The sequence below is a fragment of the Rutilus rutilus genome (assembly GCF_951802725.1).
Source record: "Rutilus rutilus genome assembly, chromosome: 5".
NCBI classification, from domain to species: Eukaryota; Metazoa; Chordata; class Actinopteri; order Cypriniformes; family Leuciscidae; genus Rutilus; species Rutilus rutilus.
Genome location: NC_140213.1, coordinates 26,943,381 through 26,968,659, shown reverse-complemented (window position 1 = coordinate 26,968,659; position 25,279 = coordinate 26,943,381). Strand labels below are relative to the sequence as shown.

The 25,279-nt window shown below is 37.6% G+C and overlaps 1 pseudogene across 1 annotated transcript; it reads right to left on the bottom strand.

Moving 5' to 3' along the window:
• Positions 1 to 369: 369 nt before the first annotated feature.
• Positions 370 to 10,231, bottom strand: LOC311291115 (annotated as a pseudogene). The gene is made up of 12 exons: positions 10,008 to 10,231; positions 9,703 to 9,831; positions 7,687 to 7,880; positions 6,839 to 6,986; positions 5,667 to 5,871; positions 5,238 to 5,524; positions 2,186 to 2,316; positions 1,722 to 1,912; positions 1,175 to 1,262; positions 975 to 1,048; positions 858 to 924; positions 370 to 511 (listed from the first exon to the last, which is right to left on the bottom strand). The product of its transcript is annotated as an uncharacterized misc_RNA (transcript).
• Between the last annotated feature and the right edge of the window lie 15,048 nt (positions 10,232 to 25,279).

The following is a 25,279-nucleotide window of genomic DNA, read 5'->3' as shown; positions in this document are numbered from 1 at the left end:
TGCAAAGTTTTGCTAGGCTAGTTAAACACACCTGAACCAGCTAAGCAAGGTCTTCAGAATATCTAGAAATGTTCAGGAAAGTGTGTTGGAACTGGTTGGAGCTGAACTCTGCAGAACATGATGCTCCAGGGTCAGGACTGGGTGTTAAATCTATAAATGAATGTGCAAAGTTGGGTGTCTGCATGCAGATTTGTCAGTCAATACAATGGAAAATGGAATCTGCAAAAACTTTATTCTGTTCTCACAACACATGCAAACAAAACTGCAATGTTTTTAAACTTTTGAAGATGTCACATACCCTGCTTGAACCTTACTAACTGAACAAATATTCATGCAGGAAGTGCATGGAGAAAAAAAATGAATACTGTTTTACACAAAACTCTTAGTGACTTCAAGCACATTGGATAGGCCTGCAACTTCTGTGATGACAACATCCTCAGATCTGCATTTAGGACACTGCCTTGAGTTCTCCATCCACTGGTCAATGCAGACCTTGCACCCCACCACACTTCTGCAGCACGAGGTGAACACAGGTTCTTCAATGATAGCTTGATAAAGAAAATATAAAAAGTCAACATTAACTGCAGCTGGTGCCAAATAAACATGATTATGTTTTGGAAAACAGTAAGTCAAATCACTTCAATTATAGTTGATATCATGGCTAAAAATGATACGACCTTTGGCAGTTACTGCAAAAACCCAGCCTATAGGGGCCACACACTTGCAACTGATATCAGTCTGAACATGATTTCAGCCGAGCGATATCCATGCTACTGTTTTAGCACCATATTTGTTCCTTCTAGTTTACTGTGTTTTGGTAAGGACATTTCAAGATACAGTTTTGTGTGTGTGTGTACCTCTGCAGATTAAACACATGAATGTCTCCTTTAAAATTGTTGCTAGGTTTGCCCTTTGTGCTGCTCCCTGTGTAATGGAAACAATCTCCTGAATCTGTCTGGATACATGTTCCAAACCATGAGAGGCCTCCAACAGCTCCTCGATTTGTGATTTAAGGTTCTCAAGGACAGATTTTTCAGCATCTCTGCGACTATTAAAAAAAGGTTAACACATAAATAATTTTCACTTATCCCTCTTTACTTATAAATAGGTTTTTTTTTTAGAAAAAAGGGTAATTTGTAATTTGCAAGAAATGTATTATATTACACTGCAATACCTCAGACTCCTACTGTGCTGCCACTGTCTAAACGCAGCCCTTTCCACCGCATGGACTTTTCTGGAGTTTGGCCTCCAATAAGATGATCCTAAAACAACAACACAGGCAGATACCCAGTAAACAGTACAGCAACAAGTTTTTGCCAATAATACCTATTGTGGCCTTTCCAGACAGAAAAATAAAATAAAATAAAAAAGTCTGAAAAAAAAGAAAAGAACAAAAATCAAAGGCTAAAAACTTGATCTTTATAAACATGGCATTCGCTACTGAAAATATCTGTCTGCATTTGTTTCTCAAATGAGCTGCTAAAGTTTTAAATCATGCTTTTTCCTTTTTCCCTCAGTGCTTTTGTCTCATGATAGAAAGGATAACAAAGATGGGTTCTCATTGACTAGTACATTTTGAGACACATAAGTGTAAATATTGTCCCTTTATTATTTCTTCAAGTTTCAGATTTTATCTTCAATTCATTTATTTGTTTTTTGAAAATAAGGAAAAATATTCTTTGTGCAAAACTCCATATTAACAAACATAGGATTTTATTTACCAGTTGTGCCCTCTGAGTGCAAGATTTCATTTCCTTGGGTGTTGGTAAGGACGTAAGATTCATCATTGCCTAGAGCCAACTTCACTTTCTCCAGAAAGCTGGGCACATTTGCCTCAGATTCTGTAAAACGCACCACCACTACTCGACTAGAGACCAAGCGTCCATCTTGTATTTCAGAGATGTGTATGGATCTATAAAAGAAACACATTTCTGTATTGTACAAAAAGTGCAACTTAAATCCAGAAGAATTAATGGTTTGAGTAGGAATATGGAATAATAAGCTTAAAATGTATATATTTTTATGACTTCACATATTGACATTATAAAGGAGTAGGATTTTAAGGGGTTACCTTTGAAATGATCTTGGAGTACTAGCTCTAGGTGGCTGTGTGAAGTTTGCCACTGGTGAACTTGAAGGCCTTTGAGAAAATGAGAAACTACGCTGACTCAAAGCTGTTACTTGCCCTTGAAGTTCACCGCCATGAACCTCATAATGCCCTCTCTCAGTTAGGTCCAAGCTGCAAAAATCTCCATTTTCCATAGGAAAAAAAGCGACATTTGAAGAGTCTGTTAAATACAGACTGTCTGTACCAACCTGAAACACACCAAAAAAGTGATAACTGAAATACACCTTTTACGTCTAGTGATTCTTTCCTAGACTGTTTTTCTAAATTATTTATGTTGAATAACTACAATTCTAATTAACTTTTGATTTTCAATAATATGCAAAAATGCCCACTGAAGTACAGACAATGTATCTATAAAACTATCTTTAATCAAATAAAATAACAAAAATAAATACAGAGCCCCACACGTCATGCACAAAAAAAGTAGCTCAGCACTTTTCTTAACAACCACTTTTGATGATGCACATGGGAATTTGGCCTTTGAGTTAATATTTAATGTTTTTAAATTTTTCTTCATGATTCATGGTCTTTAATGATTTTCACTTTTGTTCAAGGTAATAAAGCAAAATTTTTTTGATAAAGGAAGAATATCTAAAAATATGGTATTTGGGGTAAAAGGCACCCCTGCTATCAGGGCGAAAGGCACAATAATGAACATGATAATAAACAGCCATCCGTCTTTTCCATTTGTTGACATGACATGGTTAGATTAAAATACATCGATTTGGAATTTGTTTTTTTAATTTTGAATTCACCATATTTATAATGAAACCATCATATTTAAAAATAGGATATTAATCATATATAATAAAATATATTTATTTGTTACTACTGTGAATCTATAGCCTATTAAATTATTATGGGATCTTCTTCAATGCTTTCAGAATCTTTACTTTTAAAATGATCATATTTTAATGACAGTTTTTTTTTTGAACAAAAATGAATTATTTTATTTATCAAACTAAACCGAAAATAGTACAAACTTTGCTGAAGTGATTGTTTTGATCAAGTAGTAACTTAGACATTATTAAAAACATTATTCTAGCTGAAGTATTTGTGTCAATACTGTGTGTCTTTTGCCCCATGTTGGTTTTGCCCCGTGTGTCTATTTCACCCCTATTTCCTTTAAAAGTAGCTTTTTACTTTTATCTGGGCTTTCAACAAAAGGAAATTCTACAGGTGCTAATCTACCAACATGCATTATGGTGTTGCCTATAGACGGCACACAGACTACGCCGGAGTAGGTAGCCTACCACAATCCTGGTCCAAACTCTATGTGGCACGTTGACTCAAAGTCTAGGGGCTACGTGTTTTCGTGCTCGTCTATAGGCAAAGCCATCTGGTCCAAGAACACTTAACAGTAACCGTAGGCTACTGTCTCTCTCTTCACCGTAGTCTCGAAATGTTTCGACTTTAAACTCTAGCTTTTCGCAACGTAAAAAAAAATTATGAGAATAAAGTCGAAACATTTCGACTTTAATCTCGAAATATTTCGACTTTATTATCGTAATTTTAGAATTTATTTTATTTATTTTTTACGGATTTTTCTTTTTTTTACGTTGCGGTTCAGGGCTTCCGTACAGAGCCAATTGGATAAATTATGCAACAATAATTGTGTGGGTGTGTTGGTATGGATGTCAAAGTGTGGTTGTTAAAAATGTGTGTGTGCTTGTAATACTTGAGAAAAACTCAACTGCTAATAACCAGTGGAGTTTTGCTAGCATAATGGGGGAAATGTGTTAGGCCTACTGCGCCCAAACAAAATCTTACGGAAAGCTAATTTTTTGAGATATCAACCTCTAATTTGGAACACAACTTGTTTAGATGTATGGGTTTGATTTTCTAGCCGTTTTAGAGTTCGACATGTTTCATAAAATATATTTTATATAAAATAATGTTCATAAATCAATTTAATAAACTTAAACCTAGGCCTATATAACTTTTTTGGGGGTTTTACTTTTTAATTTTATTTTAATTTTTTTTACTTCAGCAACAATCTTCCAATGGTCTTCTTTAAAATGAGACCAAACTTAAGTTTGTGCTCCCAAGCTTCAAATTTTTATGAGTTTTTTGACATTGACATTTTTGACCACTATGGACCTATGTGTAACTTTTTTTAATCGATGCAAAAGGGTTAACTGTTGACAGCATTGACGACTTAATGCCACTTCAATTAAACTAACTTAATTGTCTAATTAGACACACCTGGAAAATCCTTCCAATCCGTTCGGCGCGCATATCTTCCAGCCTCAAAGAAACTCTTTTGTTGTCTTTAAACAAAACGTATGCCATTGTCACAGATTTTAGTGTTAGAAAAAGAGTTTACACTTAGAAGATGTTATTAATGTTGCTGTCGACGATAAGTGAAACACTGGCCACCAGTCGAAATTGGGGGTGGGTGGGGGATGGGTTCTTTAAAGGAACATGACTCCCTCGTATCAGTTGCAACTAATAGGGGTAAATTGTTAAATGTTAACACTTTTTGCCAAAATATTGAACAATTAAAACCAGTTCACCTGTACAGCTGTAATTAATAATAATAATAACATTCACTTAGTAAGTGTGCAACATACACATTTACTCTTCTTCAGTTATTAATTGTGGTGTCATTTGCAGTTATAACCTCCATCAGTGCATTGACGTGTGTAATTTGACAGCGTCTGATACATTAATCTACTGTGGGTTCAGTCGATGCGTTTCAACTGTCCCTCTGATAAAAGGTCGCAAGCAATTCAATAATGAATGGAGGTGGTGAAATGAAATTATTACCTCAAAAAAAAAAATCTTTATTTGATATCTTCAGATTAGAGAACCACGTCCTTTAAAATGTCTACAATCGAAGAGCATGTTACTGTTTCAAATGTCCCTCTGTTCCGAATATACATTGTCTACCCAAAAGGAATATCACTCTCTATATATAAAATGTGAATGTATAAACCATCTTCACACTTTTTAGGTCCCCAAAAAAAGGCAATTTCCAAAAAAAAAGGTAATTTAAGAAGTCAACAAAATGCTTAACATATCGAATTAATCACTGGAGGTGCAACAATGCACTTAAGCAGATGGGCCAAATAGGTAATAGTTACAATTAGGAACTTAGACTTCTTACAATGTCAATTAGCTTTCTAATGGCATGTTTGAAATGGTCAGGCTGGAAATTAACAGCACTTTCAAATAACAAACAAATGTTTGGATAGTGCAGGGAAAATTCCCTCTGAGCTGCTTCCTGGTCTTCGAGATGTAAAAAAGGATTCCTTCCAAAGGATGACTCCCGTGTCAATGAAGAACCAACTTCTTGGTCATAACAGTTTGCTGCATCCACTGCATCAGGCAAAACATCAGGAGAGACTTTCTTCGGGCATCCACCATGGGCCAGATGATCAGGAACTCCATTCCCTACAAGGAAATTTAGACTTTAGGGCTTCAGGTGGAGCCTACATTTCCTGTTATGAAGTAGCACAGCAGACAAAAATCCTGTCAACAACTAATCAAGGTCAAGAGGCTTGGTTTAACGAAAAACCACCTGCTTCAGATTTACCTGGAATACTGTGTGCATTCCAGGAATGCACAACTCGTTCAAGTCCAATTTGAGCCACTTGACACGTCAGAGAAGACACACAGTATTGTGTGAGGTTATCCTGCATATCAATCTCCTCCTGGTCCACTAACTGGATGAGAGCTCCTTTCAGCGGATAGTTTACTCTGTTGTTGACTTCTGGCCATATTCTTTCAATAATGTGATTCTGTTTTATAAATGAAAAGAAAAACAAGACAGCTAAATTTGTTGATACAAACTATGAAAGTTTTATAGCAAAGACAGACAGTCATTAAGAGAGACAGACATCAAAAGTTTCTAGGGGGTTCATCATGGTATGGAGCATGGCGAGTCAGTTTCTACGGAGATGTAAGCTGGTTAGTTAGTGCATACGTTTGCAGAATTGTATAGTTTCAAAGACTTAAAAGATAAAAATAAAAATATTCATACACCTCTTGGGGAGTCCAATACTGTTCCTGGCAGGTCGCTTCCCTCTTAATGTCCCACTCACCCTCTAACAAACCTCCCTGGAAACTTATATTTGTGAAGGAGAACCAATTATTCATGTTTCTCATAATTTATGCATTATAATGATTTCCTGATTTCAAATTGTAAAAATGTATGCGTGTTAAGAGAACTTAGCCACTGATCATATAGCATTCTATATAAATAACTTGAATAAAGTTTAGTTAATTTTGCTTAACCTACAGGGTCAGTAAAGTACTCTAATCTTCCTATCAGCTTCCAGTGATTCTGAAGTATCACTATATTTGATGGTACCATGATGGTAGTTAAACAAAGGGTTACGGGATTAGTTTCGAGTTGACAAAACCAAACAATCCAACCTTTGTTGGTGCCATTACGCTGTTCATCAACTTTCTCTGTCAACACAGGCTTTGATCCTGAGTTTAGGAGTGACATCAGCGCAAGTTACTATGGCGATGAACACTGCTAAAAGCCAAACCACTTTCATGATGCCTAAAACCCAGGGTTGGCACAAACTAAAGTGAAACATATCTGGCTAGCCACCTAAACCGGCTTCATGGTATAGGCCCCTGTATTGGACACAACAATACTAAGTGCAGTTAACAAAACAAAACATCTTAATAGATCATGTTAAAAGGACACTATAGTTTCTCTTGCCCTACAATGTTTATGAATATATTACGACTCACATTTGTTGACGGTGTTTGGCAATATGGCTGCTTCTCTCTGTTGTGTCTAAGGTGTGCAAGTTTCTCTTGAATAAAAAGTGTTAAATAAAACTCCTTCCCATGATCCACCCTGATCTGGTCCCACATTCCATATTCGATCACTGCACTTCTGCAAGAAACAAGAAGTACAGCTTATAGCTAAAAGCACTGAAGGTAAAAAATGCTGTTTAGCCAGTCAAGTTATTGTCTCTTAGCTCTACAGTATAATGTCTTGCTTAACACAAATGTATTAATAGCAGTGTTCTGAAATGAGGCAAAGTCCTCAGTATTTAAGAAAAAGGTAAATTCATGTTCCAGTTACACGCAATGTTGACATTTTCCAGGTTACATAAACATTACATAAACTATTAAGAACACCACCAATACAATTTTATTTTTACATTAAAATGTATGCAATTACTGTTATATTAATCAAAACCATGTATAAATCTCAAAGCTTTTCATTTATTCCAAAGATGCAGTAACAAAATTCAGATTTCATGTATAGTCCTATTTTATTTGTGAATTGATGCTCGAAAATTAAAGGTGGAATTTATCGAATGGATTATTTTCTTATACATTTTTTTTTCTTTGCCTCCTCTGAGAAAACACACACATGGTGAATAGGTAATGCTTGTTGAAACAACCAATTAATTTTTGGACTATTTCTCCTCAAGTTCAAGCCAAGTTCACTCTTGCACCCAAAAACATGTAGCCTAATTGTTAATACTCTTGGCGGTTAGTGTTATGATTAGGATTATTCACACATTTCTCATAAATGTATGGAATTAATTTGGAACTACACAACTAAAGTAAAAATTTGAAGTTACCTATAAACATTTTGATATATTGTCAGGTTGTTTTTCACTGGCATAGTGGAATGTGCGACAATTTTTCTGGAGTATCCATCCACAGCTGCTACGTGGGTCACTCCAAACATTACCATCTTCTCATTTTGGTCGATATGTAATTTGTGACCCATGTATTCTGCAGTGTATGGTATCGGATTAAAGTTCCGAGATCCCTGTATAAAAAAAAGGGGAGTAGTAAATGTTTAGATTATTTTGATTTTTTTAACCTAATAGCAAAACACTGGGAAAAACAACACTACCTACTAAATAGATTTTTTACTAATTATTAATTCATTTCTATTACAGAAATCTACATGAAATCGCATCGTTGCTGTAGCCTGGAGACCTCCAAGTGTGCAGAGTTTATAACTCCAGTGGGTGGAGACTTTCAAGTTAGTGGGGTTAGGAATGTACTTTCTATTTAAGGAGCAGTAGTCCCACACATTTAAAGCTGACCCTCTATAACTAGCTGGCTCGGCCAGGGGAGCGCTTCCCATACAATGATGCAACTCGCTTCTTAACTACCATAGTACAATTCATCATTGAAGAAATCAACTACTAGATAGTCACGGTTATTTCCCGAAATCGTATTGTCGCAAATTTGTTTGAGATCAAATTAGTCCCCAGATGCCATGTTTGTAATTTAATAGTAATAGTTATTTTGATTCATTTCCAGATTCAACAGCTTGTTCTTACGTACTAGAACACGTGCTTCAAATTTTTTTGACAAACTAACCCCCGGTTTCACAGACAAGCAAGGCTTAAGCTAGTCCAAGACTAAAATGCATGTTTGAGCTGAAATTGCATTGATATATCTTCAAATATGTCAGTGCCATTTTTGTCTCAAGAGGCACACCAGTAATGTTTTTTTGGGGCAGGTTTATAAAAGCTACTTAAATGTCCTAATTGAACTACGGCTTAATCCTGGCTTAAACGAAGCCATGTCTGTGAATCCAGTCCTTAAAATAAATAACATTTGTATATTTTTGATAAAATAAAAGATATAGATTGTACTGAATGTCAGCTTACTTATTTGGCTCCAGATAAGGATTTGAGTCCATGTCATGCAAACAAGAAACTCTGCTTCTAGCCACAGGTTGGGAGCCGTCGTTCCAACCACAAAACTTTGTAATGCTGTTTGCGAATGTCCGTTGGTTTCGGCAAACACAGCCTCTTTAAACTTTGCTGATAAAGATGAAACTTGACACCATAGTTGGCTAACGGTGCTTTCCAGGTTTATACCCATCTCACAAAGCCTGATTTTACTCAACTTAGCTGACCACAACAACCCAGCCATTTTTGAATGCATGCAAGCATGTAATAGCAGTTTCTACCATTTTATGGCACTTATGCCAATCTTTCAGGAATGATTTTAATTGTATTAATTAAATGATTGTCCTAATCAAACCCTAATTCTAAACATATCTGTTGGTAATCCTCTTGAAATATTTAACCTAATTTGTTTCAGTATATGAGCAACTATATTCTGGTTTTAAATTAAATTTCCTTGAAAAGAGACTATTTTCTGTATCTGTGCGAGACTTAAATTCATTAGCCGAAATGCAACATGCGTACCACATGCGTACACTGATGTGTGATACACTTAAAGTGCAGTAAACTGTAAAACTAGTGTGTTTCAGAATGTCAATAAATCAAACAAATGCCCGTTTACAACAGCCAGAAGCACAATTAACTGTTTTTGCAGCTAAATAATAACTGGAGACTGCTGACTCCAGTGAAAGATAATAAAAAGTGAATAATTTCCATGGGTCTCATCTTTGCATCAAGTTTGAATCAGGTCTCTTCTGAATTGGCTAGTGGCGTGGTCACAAAACTAGGGTCCTAGAAATGTGCACCTGAAACTGCAGCCTGGTAATGCAGTAATATAGTATTGAAGTGAACAACTTTTTAACCTTTATAACACTAACATGGTTTAATTAAAGACAAACACTTCCAAAAATTTAACAACATAATCCATAATTTATTTACCAATACCTGATATCGAGCCATGTGATAGGGAGGATTGATTGTTCGCAGCATACATCCCACGCGGCCTTCGGATGCTTTGATACCTTTTGAAGCCAGGTATCCCTTCATCATTTTTCTGCCATATGTTGGCCCAGTCTGTTGAGGGGAAAAACATACATACAACACTTCCAGTTCCAGTAACTATTCCTATCACAACCCGGGGGGAGTTTTGTTTAGGGCCAAATTCCGAGCTCGGAGCCCTCCTCCCGGACAGCACGTCAAATACACATACACCTTTACATTTAATTATATGTAAATGTGAACTGACCTACCTCGGTAACTGCTTTTGCAACTTCCACCTCGAGCTGGGAATCTTGCAGACGCTCTCTCCGTATGCCATGTTCAGCACAAAATCGACGTATTATCTCCTTTGAGGCACCCTTTGACAATCCACATTCACATTTTAAAAAATTTGGTATGTAGCCTACTCATCCGAGCACCCACTTATTATCATGCTTTCTATCGTTTTTTTATAGGGAAATAATGTAGACTCCATACAGACAGGCTTGAGAGAAGATTGATTTGATGTAGGCCTAACTGATTTGCTGCTTTTTCCCATAGACAGTATAAGGAGCTTTTTCCAAGTGCACGGTGCGTGTACGTAGTGCGCCTCCCCCCGACAACGCCAAAAATTGCGCTAGGAGTCGTATTATTTTTTCCACTCAATTATGTCGTAATAACGAGATCTTATGTCGTTTAAACGACATATATTTTTCGTAATAACGAGATCTTATGTCGTTAAAACGACATCTTTTTCTCGTAATAACGAGATGCTATTACGTTACAACGACATATTCTCTTGGCCTTATATGTGTAGTCATGTACAAAATATGCCTTTATCCACATAAAATTGATAGCCAATCATGTCTTTATCATACATCTACGTTCAAAAAGCTGAAGAAATAGCAGCCCCCAATAGACATTGTTAAAATATCAAATTCTGTACACACCTTATTAATAGCAGATGAGCCCAGAATACGAATACGTTTAATTGCACATTAGGCTAAGCGTTTTCCTCCCTCAGAAAACCCTTATAATAAAGAAAAAGCTTAATGTGGCTTAATAGGCTACTTCAGTGATAAAGATCAAATGCTGTAGCCTACACACCTTAATAATAAACGGCTACTATCCTACAGAAAAGCAGATGAGCCCATAATATGAACGCAATGCATTTAATTACACGTTAAGCGTTTTCCTCCCATAGAAAATCTTTATTATAAAGAAAATAAAGGTGGCTCTTAACGTGTCTTTTTATGGGAGGATGGCATTGCGGTGCACAGCAAATCCTTTAAATGGTAGCCTATTCAATGCAAAACAAAAATGAAAAATATAAGTAGCCAATAAATTAAATAAATTATTGTGCCATTAATTAGTCCACAAACAATATTTATTTTAAAGCCTAAACGAATTTATGTAAAGAAAAACACCAGCGTTGGGCGTTTATCTGTAGCCTAAGTGTTTCAGTCGTCCTTTTCAAACTGACGCAATAAAATGCAACAGAATTTGATTTGTTAAACATGAAGAGGACTTATCAGTCTGGAATGGCCGCTCGCTCTAACGTTAACCTGGATAAATGTTCGCTATTATTAAGCGCATATCCAAGTGTTTGTGCGGAGTGTGAAGCGCGCACTGCATGACATGGAGGCGCAGGTGCCATCACTCGCATTTTCCTATCAACAGTGGAAACAACTTAAAATACTCCATCATTTCTGCTCATACAGAAAAGAATAATACATCAGTCGCAACTACTTTTATTTGTGTAAACTCACAACAACAAGAAAACGTTGTGCTTTCGTAAAATAAAAGAAAACGAATATGGCGCGCTCATGATCTCTGTGAATTGGAGCGCGTCTTAAAATGAACTGAAAAACAGTGTATAGACAATTAAGCCTCACAGACATGAGAAATATAACTATCTTTATAGGCCTAAAGCTTATGTAACGCCCCCTTCCTGTCAATGGGAATTTTAATGGGTGACGCCCAAGTTCTTTAGTATGATGGGTTTAGTTTAATTTGTGCTGCTATCTATTTTACTTCAAATCAAAGGGAAAATTAAATGTAATTCACCACAATACAAAGAATTAACTCTAAATGAAATTTAATTAATTAAAATAAATTATCAATACTGGGTAAACAAAAAACAAAAATATCTTTGATACTGTGTTATCCTTTTCAATAAAGCTTTTGTCAAGATACAAAGTGTGTGTCCTTTTCTCTTTCAAATGAAATTCACATGTGAATCAACAATCAATAAAATCAAAGAGACAAATACAAGTTTTCAAACAAATAGAATAACCTCCTAAGCCGTTGTTGTGCCGAATTTCGACTCCCTGCCAGAATCTGACTCCCCTCGCGTGCACGCGCAATGACGTCAACACACTAGTCGCCGAATTTCGACTCCCTGCCAGAATCTAACTCCCCCTCGCGTGCATGCGCAATGACGTCGGTGCGACTGTTGTATTTTTCGTCTGTTTGTGTTACTTAAAGTTTTTTTTTTTTTTTTTTTTTTACAGGTGTTTATTATCAGTGTTTTCCAGGTAGCGTTGCGAAATTGATCACTGGCATACAGGACATTATGTTTAAGTGCACTAAACTTACCAAGTCAAATATGAATATGGAATATGAATAATACCATGTGCAATAAGTTCTACTTAATTCTGCACAGATTATTCTTAGATATACTCTGCCAGTACATTTATTTAAATCAAACCCCGGAATTATTTTCCTGTCCAAAGCACAGGTGTAAGCAAATTATATAAATCATACTTCCCTCATTTTCAGGTTTGCAAACAAAGACACATGAAACTCATGTTGGTTACACCTCTTACTATGGATGCTAAAATAATTTATCTGTTTTACACTTGATATTGTATTGTGATAGGCACTTTCAGTTCATTCTGGCTGAAATTTGCCAGTATAACTGGGTGGCTAGTCATCTGAAGTGGACATAACACTTGTTGTCCGTTTGAACATTTACCTACAACTTTAAATGTATTTTATGATGGTGCACACTTTCTGTTTTCAGGATGATTAACTGCATTTCAGTGATAAAAAAAAACAGAAATGCATGTAAAACGCCTATAACTGTAACATAATTCAGGAAGGAGCAAATAAAAATAATAAAAACAATGAACGTAATTTCATTGCATTCACTGTTGGTCCCCCTTTTATGTATATGTGTGCATAAATGTACATATTTTATGTGCATATTATTACATGTGTACATGTGTATTTTATGTGCATATATATTACATGTGTACAGAAAATAAAATAAAAATTATTGTATGTGCAAAGTTGGATTTTGGAGACCACTTTTGAATTGTGGTCTCCAATGAGCTGCTCAAAAACGCATAAGTTGGAGAATAAAAAGTTAAATAGTATTACAAACTAAACAATAAAAAAGAGAGAACCTACTGCTCAGCACTTGAAAATAAATACATTTATTTAATACAAGCTGGACACAAGTAGTTGGTAACTTCCATTGATGTTTTTGCGCAGTCACAGTGGTACCACCGAGGGCACACATCACAGCCAATCTTAACATAGGGACAAAGTGAATATTAGTATGCACCACAATTATATTTTAACATCCATTATGATGAAAAAATAAATATGGTGTACTTAAAGACTACTCTTTTCAACAACAAAAAAGGATAGAATAAAAAGTACAGTTAGAGTACCCACCCAGTCAGTGCCATTGTCAGGACTTTCTTCCTCCCCACAGAGAAAGCACAGATCTTTTAGATCATCTATGACAATGACAGGGGAGAAGAGCCAATATAATATGACACAAGGCCAAACCTCACAATTACTTTAAAAAGGCTCCTGAATAGACTACTTTAAATAGACAGTCTGAATATTTGGATTTTTTGGCAATGTGATAGTATTCCACACTTACCTGTGTTTTGTAGGAGGCAAGTAGCTATGGCCAATCTTATGGAAGTCACACTTGTGGTGCTTGTTGAAAACAGGACTGGCTTTTTGTCCAGCATACATTCAGCAAACTAAAAATAAACAATTAGAACAATTTCATTGTAATAAAGACAATCAGCTGTGTTGGTATCAAATATTGCAGACAATATACTGACATTAATAAAGAAAGAACACTATGTAAATCTTACTGTGTAACTGTCAGTGAATGGTGAATGTGGTCAGCATATTAACGCTGGAGTTTGAACTGATTTTTATGCCATTCATTATGGTCTACTGTCTTTTTAATCAGTACTCTTAGCCAATTCCATAATTCTTACTTTTAGGACAAAGGCCCCACAGGAACTGCTGTCCTTTTGGTGTGGGTGTGGCAGTGTGTCACATGCCCATGTGGACACATGGATGCCTTTATCATTCATGAATGACCTGTAATCAATAGAAAAAGCTCAGACCAGAACAATTTTTTTCCATTCAACATTCATTGATAATTTGCCCCATCATCTGACTTGTTTAAAAGGTGTAATTACCTTGTCACTTCTTGGCATCTTTTAAGGTCATGTTGCCTCTCCCCAAGAGGATCCAAATACAGAACCCGCTGTTCCTTTGGGATCATAACCTTAATAATTGGAATATTACAAATGTTTTTTTTTTTTACAAAATCAACAAAAAAGTCCCACCTACTCACACATTAGATGTTGTATTATAGGTTATGGTTTAAGCTGCATATATAATATATAAAGTTTCCAAGTTGCTACCCACAATGGATTTTAGAACTATAAAATATTACCAACAAAGTCCAGTGATGACAGTCATTGATGATCCCAAATATATATTGGTACAGCATTGGATCCATCTAAAATTTAAACAGTTGTAATCTTACATGTAGTTCTGAAATGTGTAAAAGTTACATTGAAGATTTGAGAGTGTAATTAAACAAAGAAATCCACCAACCTTCACTTTTGCCGTTTCCCCTTCCCAAATGCGCGTCATTTCAAATGAATCAATTGCTGCAGCCCTTTCTGTTGTCTCCCTATTAAATTTTTGTACTAGATAGTACATATAGGCGTTCATGACCTTACGGAAAGATTATCCATTTCAGGTAAAATAGGATAACACACAGTAATAGACAGTAAATAAATAGTATATTTTGATGATCTTTTTAATAGAAGTGGATTAATCAAAACTAACTTTAGCTGGACAATAACTTTATTCTAGAGCTGCTGTAAAGCCAAAACAATCTCGGTTACTGTAATTTCCTATTATCACTGTAAAGCTGCTTTGAAACAATTGTTAAACGCTCTATATAAATGAAGGTGACTTGACTAGATACATTTTACATTTAATGCTTTGGAACAATTTATGTGGATGCAATAAAGGCATTGCACCAAGTACAAATATGAATAGCAGACCCATGAAACAGCTAAGACTAACCTCACTTTCAATTTGTAGAGAGGGAGCAGTTTTCCGAATGTCTTCAAAGAAAATTTTAAATGGCCCCAATTTTGAGAGAAGGACATAAACATTCTTTCCTTCCCAGGCTTCTCTCACACCTATAAAATGTAAAATATAGAGAAGCATTGGTCTTCCTCTGTACATTTTATGATATTGAATATGAAAGGCAAGAGAAAACAAATGTTGGTCTTACATCATTTTGTTTTTCACTTATGGTAAGACAAACCCATATCGACAAAAAACTAATTCTACAAAAAATTAAGATGGATCTCATTTCACTATATACATACATTGGTCGATGTCAATTGTGGAGTCTGAAAATGCTGGGGCTGGTGTGGAGGCTGGAGCAACAGGAGAGGGACTTGACAGGGAGGAGCAGACAGTGGAGGCTGTGGTGACAGGAACTGCAGATGGGTTGGAAGGCTTTTTCAATCTTTGGGGAACTCTGGGTAGTTCATCAGTATGGTGCTTCAAGTGATCAATGTTAATTTTGGGGAAAGTCACACCCCTGGCATTTTCTAGATCGGCACTTTTGCCTTCCAACCAAGTGATTGTAAATGGCCCAAGGTAATTTGATTCAAGTTTCCCCCCTTTCCGTTGTTCAGCTCTGATGTTTCTCCTCCACACCTTGTCCCCAACTTTGAATGTTGTGAGGGGTTGCTTCAGTCTTTTATTTACAGTTTCATGGCTTTTTCTAATGTTCCCCTTAACATCTGTTAAAATTTTACTTAAATTAAGACTGGACTCTGTAACCTCCTCAGTGGACACCGTGTCCTCCACAGTCTTGTCAATCTGAAAAGAAAGTTCTTATCTTGGTTATTATATTGAAACATGTAAGTGATCGTTAACATATCTGTTTAAAAAGTGAAAAAAAAAAAAACTCCAGTTACCCTGTAGTGCTCTGCAATTTGAGAGGGATAACGTGCCTCTCTCCCAAACATTAAAAAAAAAGGTGAGTATTTGGTTGTCATTTGAACTTTTGTTCGTAAACCAAACATGACTGCATCCAGGTGCCTGTCCCAGTCTTTTGGCTGGTCTTTCACCAGTTTGCAGAGAGCTCTGTATATAAATACAGTATATTGTTACATATGACAACCTTTCAATTTTAAAACATTTAACTTTTGCACCATGCTCTTTGATTTTATAAATTGTAAATGCGTTCTATTATAAATGCATAAATCTAAAACATTATAAATACATTGACTTAGAATGAGTCTTAGATATGCCATTCCATGTTGGAACTAAGCTGACCTCCAGTGTGCGTCCTGGGAATCAAACACATTACCTTAATACCATTCTTCATCTGCTAAACTACAGCAATGTACACAGCTGACTTATGCAGCAGCCAAAGAAGGGCAACAACCCCATTGGCAACTTTTAATTACAATCAGTATACAATATTTAAAACCCACCTCTGAATCGTTCCATTCATTCTTTCCACGAGTCCATTGGTCTGCGGGTGGTATGGGGCACAGAGGGACCTTTCAATATTCAGCACCTTGCAGACATGTGCATTGAGCTGCAATTATAAAAGAAATATGTTTAAAGGGACAAGGCCAACACTTCATGAGATCAGTGCATTTATGTAAATGTTTGCATGTAAACTAACCTCATTGACAAACTCTTTCCCTTGGTCGGTGAGTACCCTTTGAGGGGCCTCAAACTGATACACAAATTTGAGTAAACAGTCTGTGACTTCTTGCGCTTTTTTTGTTTTCAGTGGGTATGCCTGGGGCCACTTTGTAAGGTAGTCAATCATAACGCAGATGTACTGGTTTCCATTATTCGTAAGTGTGAGCTTGCCTATCAGGTCCATGCCAACCAATTCAAATGGTTGTGTAACCTAGTAAAAATGACAAGAAACCAACATTAATCCATATACCAAACTTTAGTAATATTTTGAGCATTATCAACATCATTAGGCCTACAGTTTGTCTTTTAAAATTCTCATATTTCAATATTAAATTTTCTGTTTAATCTGCATGTACATATATAGAGCTTATTTCTGTAGCTTCTTCATGCTGTATTATTCATAATTAGTTTAGGGTTGTGATAGAAAAGAAAAAAAGCATACCACAATAGGCGTGTACTCAGTCTCCTTTTTTATTGAGGATCTGCTGGCCTGGCATGGTCCACACTGCGCCACCTTGCCAAAGCATACAACATTTAAATAGTAAATAAATAAATAAAAAGAATACAAATAATGCAGTACATATGAATCCACTTCAACTGAACATCAGTAAATACATGATTAAACAGTCCTGGAATCAACATCATAACATAAAATATTAAAGTACTGTGAAGTAAACTTCTACAATATAACATACAATATTACTTTGAAAATGTCAGTAGATGCGTTACCCATGTGTCAATATCATCTGACATGCCAGGCCAATAGAATCTTCTGCTGATGGCATCTCTGGTCTTCTTTTGGCCAGTATGAGCTCCATGGCTGCTGGCATGGAAGTCTTTGAATATTTGATCTGCCTGTTCTGCTCCACAAACAACTTTTGCTTTTAATTCAGTTGGAGTGCCTTTGTGGCGTTTGTAAAGCAGTTCACCATCTAGGAGAAAAAATCTATTTGACTTTTGTAAATTACCCTCACTGACACTAATGTGACTTACACTTCACCCGACACCTATATTACTATCAAATCAATCTTACCCTCAATGTCAAATGTGTTTGCTCTTTTTCGGAAAGTGTTTTTTTCTGTCTTTGTGAATCCATCAGGATACTTTCCAGTGCTCTTGTAATTTGTAATTTGTTTATAAATGGAAGGGTCCATGTCAATCAACGAACCAACCCAACATACACAATAGCTAAGCACACCTTATAGTATGTTGACCAGAAGGATGATCTCTCCTCCGCCCTTAAAAGCTTTCCTTTTGAAGCAGATGCAGGTGCTCTTCAATTACAAAATAATCAAATAATTAAATAATCAAAATCAGAATCACTCTAATTTAATTGCCAAGTACCTTGGGTTTGCATGTACAATGAATTTGTCTTTGTGTACTAATGTTTCCAATAGTAGCAGATAATCAAGGGATGATATCAGTAATAATAAGATTAATTCAGATGAATCAGACATCTGTTAGGTAAGATAATAGAGTGAAAGATAAAGAAAAATATATAAGTACAAATAATCATATAAACAATTTAGAAGTAGTCCGGTGAAAATGCTCAGTTTCATTAAGTTGCATTATAATTGTGTGTGTTAATGTAATACATTGGAGAGGGAGTATGGTTTTGGCAGGTGCTGCTTAAATCTACATAAAAGACTTGTGCTTTTCTGCAGAGGATCCTCCATGGACAAAGGTGTCATCAGAATGAGTTTCATGTGTTTTCTCTTGCAAAGCTGACATTGGAGGGGGAGTATAAATTCGGCAGGTGCTGTGTTTAAAAATTCTAGTGATTTTATGTGTGTCACTGCATAAATACATATGGTTATAATTTATGCTGCCCCCCCCCCCCCCCCCTTCCTCGCAGCCATTAGATCTAATAAACAGGTTATGTTTTTATCAGTTTCACTTCCTATTTATATTCATTTGTTATTTATTAATTTGCACACACACACACACACACACACACACACACACACACACACACTAAATGCAGACAGGAATTACAGGTGTGGAAACTATAGATGAACAGTCAAGGATTTTGTTTTTTACTTTTTTTATTAAATTCCAATCAAATTACAAATAATAAACATGGCAATAGTCTAACACATATGCAAATGTAGAACAAATTAAATCAACAACAAATAGTAAAATAGCATATACAGTATAAAATAATAATAGCCTACAAGTAAAAGAAAGAGAGAAAAAAATAAAATGATATAAACAGAAAAAGGAACAGGTATGAGATCATCATATAAATAGCATAAAAGCTTCACATAGAGACCTAGTGCGTTTTGTTTTACTATTTACTGAATCCAAGTAGGCCTAGTAACTCAATATAATTTGTCATAAATCTATCTGAAATAACAAAAAGTTGGATTTTCCTTTAGCCCATTTTTGTTTATGGTATTTACCCATAATCAAACAAAGAGTAACAATAAAGGTGGGAATCTTTTTATATCAAAATAAAAAAAAGACTAAATATTATTCAGAAAAGTAAACTTTCATGCCTAAGCATTTACAAAACGAGGGGAGTCAGATTCTGGCAGGGAGTCGAAATTCGGCGACTAGTGTGTTGACGTCATTGCGCGTGCACGCGAGGGGAGTTAGATTCTAGCTGGGAGTTTTTTTTTTATCTTTATTAAATCATTGCGATACAGAAGTAAGAACACAAAAAGAGTCATTAATACAGAGAGAGAGAGAGAAAAAAAAAAAGAGTCGAGCCAGGGAGAGTTTCAAATAAATACATTAAAGATAGAGCATAACTGAATGGTTTTAGCAGCCTTCTTATTTTTTGAATCATGGATGGATTTAATGTACTGTTCCGTCTCCTTACCAAAAGCAAAAAAAGAAGGTTTAGAATTGCTAAATTTCGCTTTGTGAATATGATATTTCCCTAAAATGATCAATAGATTAATTAGGTATATTTCTTTCTGTTTTTTACTTTTATTATCATGGAAACCAAACAGTACATCCTTCCACAGCAAAGAAAAATCAGCAACAAGTTTAATAGTAATATATCGGGACAAATCTTTCCAGAAAGTGATGGTGTGATTCTGGCAGGAAGTCGAAATTCGGCGACTAGTGTGTTGATGTCATTGCGCGTGCACGCGAGGGGGAGTTAGATTCTGGCAGGGAGTCGAAATTCGGCGACTAGTGTAGTGACGTCATTGCGCGTGCACGCGAGGGGAGTCAGATTCTGGCAGGGAGTCGAAATTCGGCACAACACCGGCAAATAATACTTTAAATACCCCTTAGTTTCTGTTGCAGGCCTGTTCCGCTGCTTGGGTTCGTAGAGGCCAAAAAACACACGGCCGCTTCACTCAATTGAGCCACAAATAAAATAAAACAAAATAGGTACCTTTGCTGAAGATTTGGATCTATTAAATCACGATCGGTCACAGTCCATCGGGCTCCTAACCGGAATCCATCTCACCGTCGCGAGACGCACTCAACAGCCGTCAGCAGTGCGCCATTCATCCAGCGGCTCAGACGCTTACCAACACGATATCTCGCTCCATTCAGCAGTGCACGGGACTCCAGTCACCAAAGTCTCCGAAATAACATCCGTTGTCGTTCTCCTTCACAACGAACGCGACCATAGACAGTTCACTCCGAATGTACTGGCTCGCCGCCAGTGGTTCGTCCGTGCAAGTCTGTGACGCACTTTAAATAAACTCGAACTTCGCGGTCACGCTTAGCCAGCAGTAACTCAGTTCAAAGTCCACTCTAATATCCTTGAGATGAACTATAATGCATACATTTTTATACACAATTCACACTTTCCAGAGAGTTGTCTCGCCGACATCCCACATCTGTCATCATTTCTATCTCGTGCATTCTCTGCCTCTCCTTCCGCTTCTCGTCCCGCCCCTCCTCATATCTGATAGGTTATTATTCACAAAGTACCCAATCACATGATAAAGAAAGAAAAATAACAGGCCCTAACAGTTAGGTTATCTCTAAACACATTTTTCCACAGTACATTTAAACCAAACTTTATACATTTTTGTATACAACTTTGTAGAAAACTATTTAGATCTAAAACCTCTAACAGATTCCCACCTAGGCTACACTCTCCCGCCCTTTAAATGGTCCTCATGCCCCATGAGACCAAACACCTATTAGATGAGAATTCAACCTATTTTAATTACTATTCCCCTATGAACAATAGTTAGGGGATGATCTGTAGTATTCCCCAACTCATCGTAAGTAAGTTTGAGAACAGGTTTCACTTTCCTTTGAGATCTTCTAGGGAAATTCACCTCAATTTGTTCTTCCACATCATTCATTGAACCATCTCTTTCTAACTGTGGGGGTTCTGGGCTTCTCTCATGCCCACCTGTTTTTTCCACATCCTGAAAACCTTCTACACCATTGCACAAATCTACAGTATCGTCTGTGGTATGAATTTCTCCAAGTTCTTCTTCAAAAGTCTTGTTCTCATTTGTTTCAGGAATTTGCTTTTCAAGAGTCTCATGACACTGTTTTTCATGACAACATGTTTCAAACTCATTTTCTGTCTCACTATTCGCTTCATCTCTTAGACTCTGTGATACAGAAAAATGCATGTTATGACTGCCATCATAACGGGTACCTCTCTGTTGTCGGGTCATAGGCCTATTCATAGAAGGCAGTGGGTCTTCCTCTGGGGAGATCCTAACCGTCTGCCCAATAGGCAATAAGTGATCTCTATGAAGGACTCGTGAACGACCCATGCCACTCTCTGGCTTGACAGTGTATACAGGCAAATCTTGGTATTTATTCACCACCACATATGGCAATTGATTCCATCTACTTTGCAGTTTATGCTTTCCACGAAGACCAAGATTTTCCACTAACACTCTGTCACCTTTAGCCAACGTCTGGTGTCTTACGACTTTATCGTAAGCTTTTTTGTTTCTCATGTGCACTTTAGTTGCGGTTTCTTCTGCAAGATCATAGGCTCGTTTCAAATCTCTTTTCAGTCCCTCTACATATTGAGAATAACTGACTCTCTCTTCCTCTGTCTCAAAACAAATATCCACCGGTAGCCTAGCCTTCCTACCAAACATGAGGTAATACGGTGAATATCCGGTGGCGTCACTCTTCGTACTATTGTACGCATGTACAAGTTGACTCACATAACGACTCCACTGACGTTTCTGTGTAGTGTTTAGAGTTCCTAACATTGACAGCAACGTTCTATTGAAACGTTCTGGCTGTGGATCACCCTGGGGGTGATAGGGTGTTGTTCGGGATTTACGAATCCCTAAACTCTTCAAGAGTTCTTGGATCACTCTTCCTTCAAAATCCCGACCCTGATCCGAATGGATTCGGGCGGGTAATCCATAATGAACAAAAAACTTCTCGACCAACACCTTAGCAACAGTGACTGCTTTTTGATCTTTGGTAGAATATGCTTGTGCATATCTACTAAAGTGATCTGTGACAACCAGTATATTACTGAACCCTGCTGTATCAGTCTCCAATGTCAGAAAATCAATACAGACCAACTCCATAGGACCCCCAGAAGTTATCTGATGCAACGGAGCTGCCCTTGTACGAGTAGTCTTCCATGAAACACAATTGCCACAATTTTTCACATAGTTTTCTACCATCTGTGCCATTCGTGGCCAGTAGAACCTGTCCCTAATCAGACTCGTCGTGCGTTCCACTCCCAAATGGCCTAAATCATCATGTAAAGCTTTAATCACTAGTAACCGGAACTTGTCAGGTAACACTAATTGAAATGTTTAATTTCCTGATACATCCTTCACAACTCTGTGCAATAATCCATCCTTGATTTTCAGCTTCTCACTCTCACGCTTCATTAACATAACCTCTTGGGGATACTGACTCAAATCCGATGGCCACAACTCTGCACTCACAAACTTCTTAACCACTCCTGTGACATCATCCATGTCTTGACCCTTCCTCAAATCACCTCTAGTGAATTGTTCCAACTGCCCCATTCCAAGATTAGTTGCAAAAACGTATAGCTTAGGAATACCTTCAGCAGGCACCCCCAACCTGTCAACTAGTCGCTCTGCATTGGCTGAGTTTCCCAAATGGATACAATTGCATATTCCTTTCACCTCAACCTCTGAAAGATGTTTCCACATATCAGTATGTGAGTCATTCCAGCGCCTTGATAATAAATCTGCATCAATGTTTGTATGACCAGGACGATACTTAACCTCAAAATCATAAGTCGCCAAGGCAGCAAGCCATCTATGCCCAGTGGCATTGAGCTTTCCAGTGGTCAACACATAAGTAAGCGGATTGTTATCCGTCACAACAGTAAATTTCACACCATACAAATAGTCATGAAATTTCTCCACCACCGCCCACTTAAGGGAGAGAAATTCAAGCTGGTGAATATGATACCTCTGTTCGGCAGCATTGAGCCCTCGGCTAGCAAATGCAACAGGACGTAGCCCCTCAGGATACACTTGATTCAACACAGCCCCCAGCCCCTTCAGGCTGGCATCCACGTGCAAAACATATGGCCTCGTTGGATCAGCGAATGCTAATACAGGAGCATGAGTCAAACAGTCAATGATCTTATGGAAGGCTTCAGTGCAGGAATCAGTCCACCTAAGACCAAATGGTTCTGACTCATTATAGTAAGTTTGATCAGAGAGAGATTTGAGCTTTTTCCCTTTCCTAACCGGAGGATACCCCTTGGTAAGCTCAGTCAAAGGCTTAACTATAGCAGAGTAGTTTGCAACAAACCTCCTATAATAGCCACAGAAACCCAGGAAAGACCGGAGAGACTTCAGATCAGTTGGCTGCGACCATTTAGCAACTGCTTCGGTTTTATCTGGGTCAGTTGATACTCCATCTGCTGAGACTATATGACCGACATATTTGACCTTGTCCCGACATATCTGACACTTGTCCAATGAAACCTTGAGACCTACCTCCTCAAGGCGATCCAACACCTTTAGGAGTCTTTCCTCATGTTCCTCCAATGTAGCTCCAAACACAATAAGGTCATCAAGATATACTAGTACCTGGAGCAAGTTCATGTCTCCAACAGCCTTTTCCATAAGACGTTGAAATGTCGCTGGGGCCCCAGTAACCCCCTGCGGCATCCTCTCAAATTGATAAAACCCTAACGGGCAGATAAAGGCTGTTTTCTCTTTGTCTGATTCAGACATGGGTATTTGGTAATACCCATTTCGAAGGTCTAATACAGAGAACCAGCGGCTTCCAGCCAAACAATCTAGAGCATCATCAATCCGAGGGGTGGTATATTGATCGGGTACGGTCTTGCTGTTGAGGGTTCTGTAGTCTATACACATACGGATTTTGCCATTCTTCTTCCTAACAATTACTATAGGAGAAGCATACGGGCTCCTCGACTCCTTGATTATCCCTGTCTCTAGCAAATCCTTCAAGTGTCTACGTACATCCTCTATATCTGCAGGAGCTATCCTCCTTGATCTTTCACGGAAAGGCCGAGTGTCCGACAATCGGATGCAATGCTCCACCCCCTTGGCTAGTCCCACTTCCCACTCGTGTACGGAGAAAACATTGCGTTTCTGCACCAATTTCTGTCTAAGCCTCTCTTTCCATTCCACAGGAATGGGAGAATCCCCAAAATCAATAAGGCTTGGATCTATCTCCTTAGACTTACTCTCTCTCATCGGTGGAACAGCCATGTCCGCGACTTGCACATTCCCAAGCAAAGCACCTTCAGGTATGATAACCTCTCGCTTGGTCTCATTCTGTAAAAGCACAGAGAAATTATCTCCATTTACAGCTGAAGCTAAAGCCACCATAGGTTGAACCATCAACCCTTGAGGTAGTGGGTTTAAATCATCAGCCTCCACCAGAACTATGCCCTTTGTCACTGGTTGGGAAAATTCTGCTTGACAACTGACACAACAAATGTCTTCTGGCGGAATAATTACTGAGCCAGGTCCTTTCCATTTCAGCCGACCCACAACATCATCCTCACCAACCTGACTCACCTTGACCGCAGAAGACTCAGACAGGCTATCTGGTTGAAAACTTTTTATATTGAAAACACGAACCAGATTGCTACCCTTCTCTTTGTCACAAAGAGCAAACAGTCTTTGGAACAAACTGGCGTTAGTCCCCAATATTACAGGAGTCTGATCAGGAGAATTTGGTCCAGGGCACACTAGAGCCAGCACTGACAAGGTTTCTAGAGTGCCAGTCAATTCTCTAGGAAATTGAACATCCACCACTACGTAACCTTGGTAGGGGTAACTTTCGTCACTAAGTCCCCAAATAGCCAATCCGGACACTGGATGAATAGGGATATGAGACAGATGTTTCTGGTACCATTTCTCAAATATAATGGTCACTTGTGACCCACTATCCAACAGTGCAGTGCAAGGTTGACCATTTACCTTCAATGTCACCGTAGAAACTGGTCCCACCAACCCAGCTGGAATTGCAACTGATGCTATATTCTGGACCATCTGTGTTTTAACAGAGCAGTGTATTGTCTCCTTGTCAGGACTATCATCAGTAGTACTTTGTTTCTCTTTAGCTTTCCGTAGGGAAGCTATAAGCTTCCGGATTA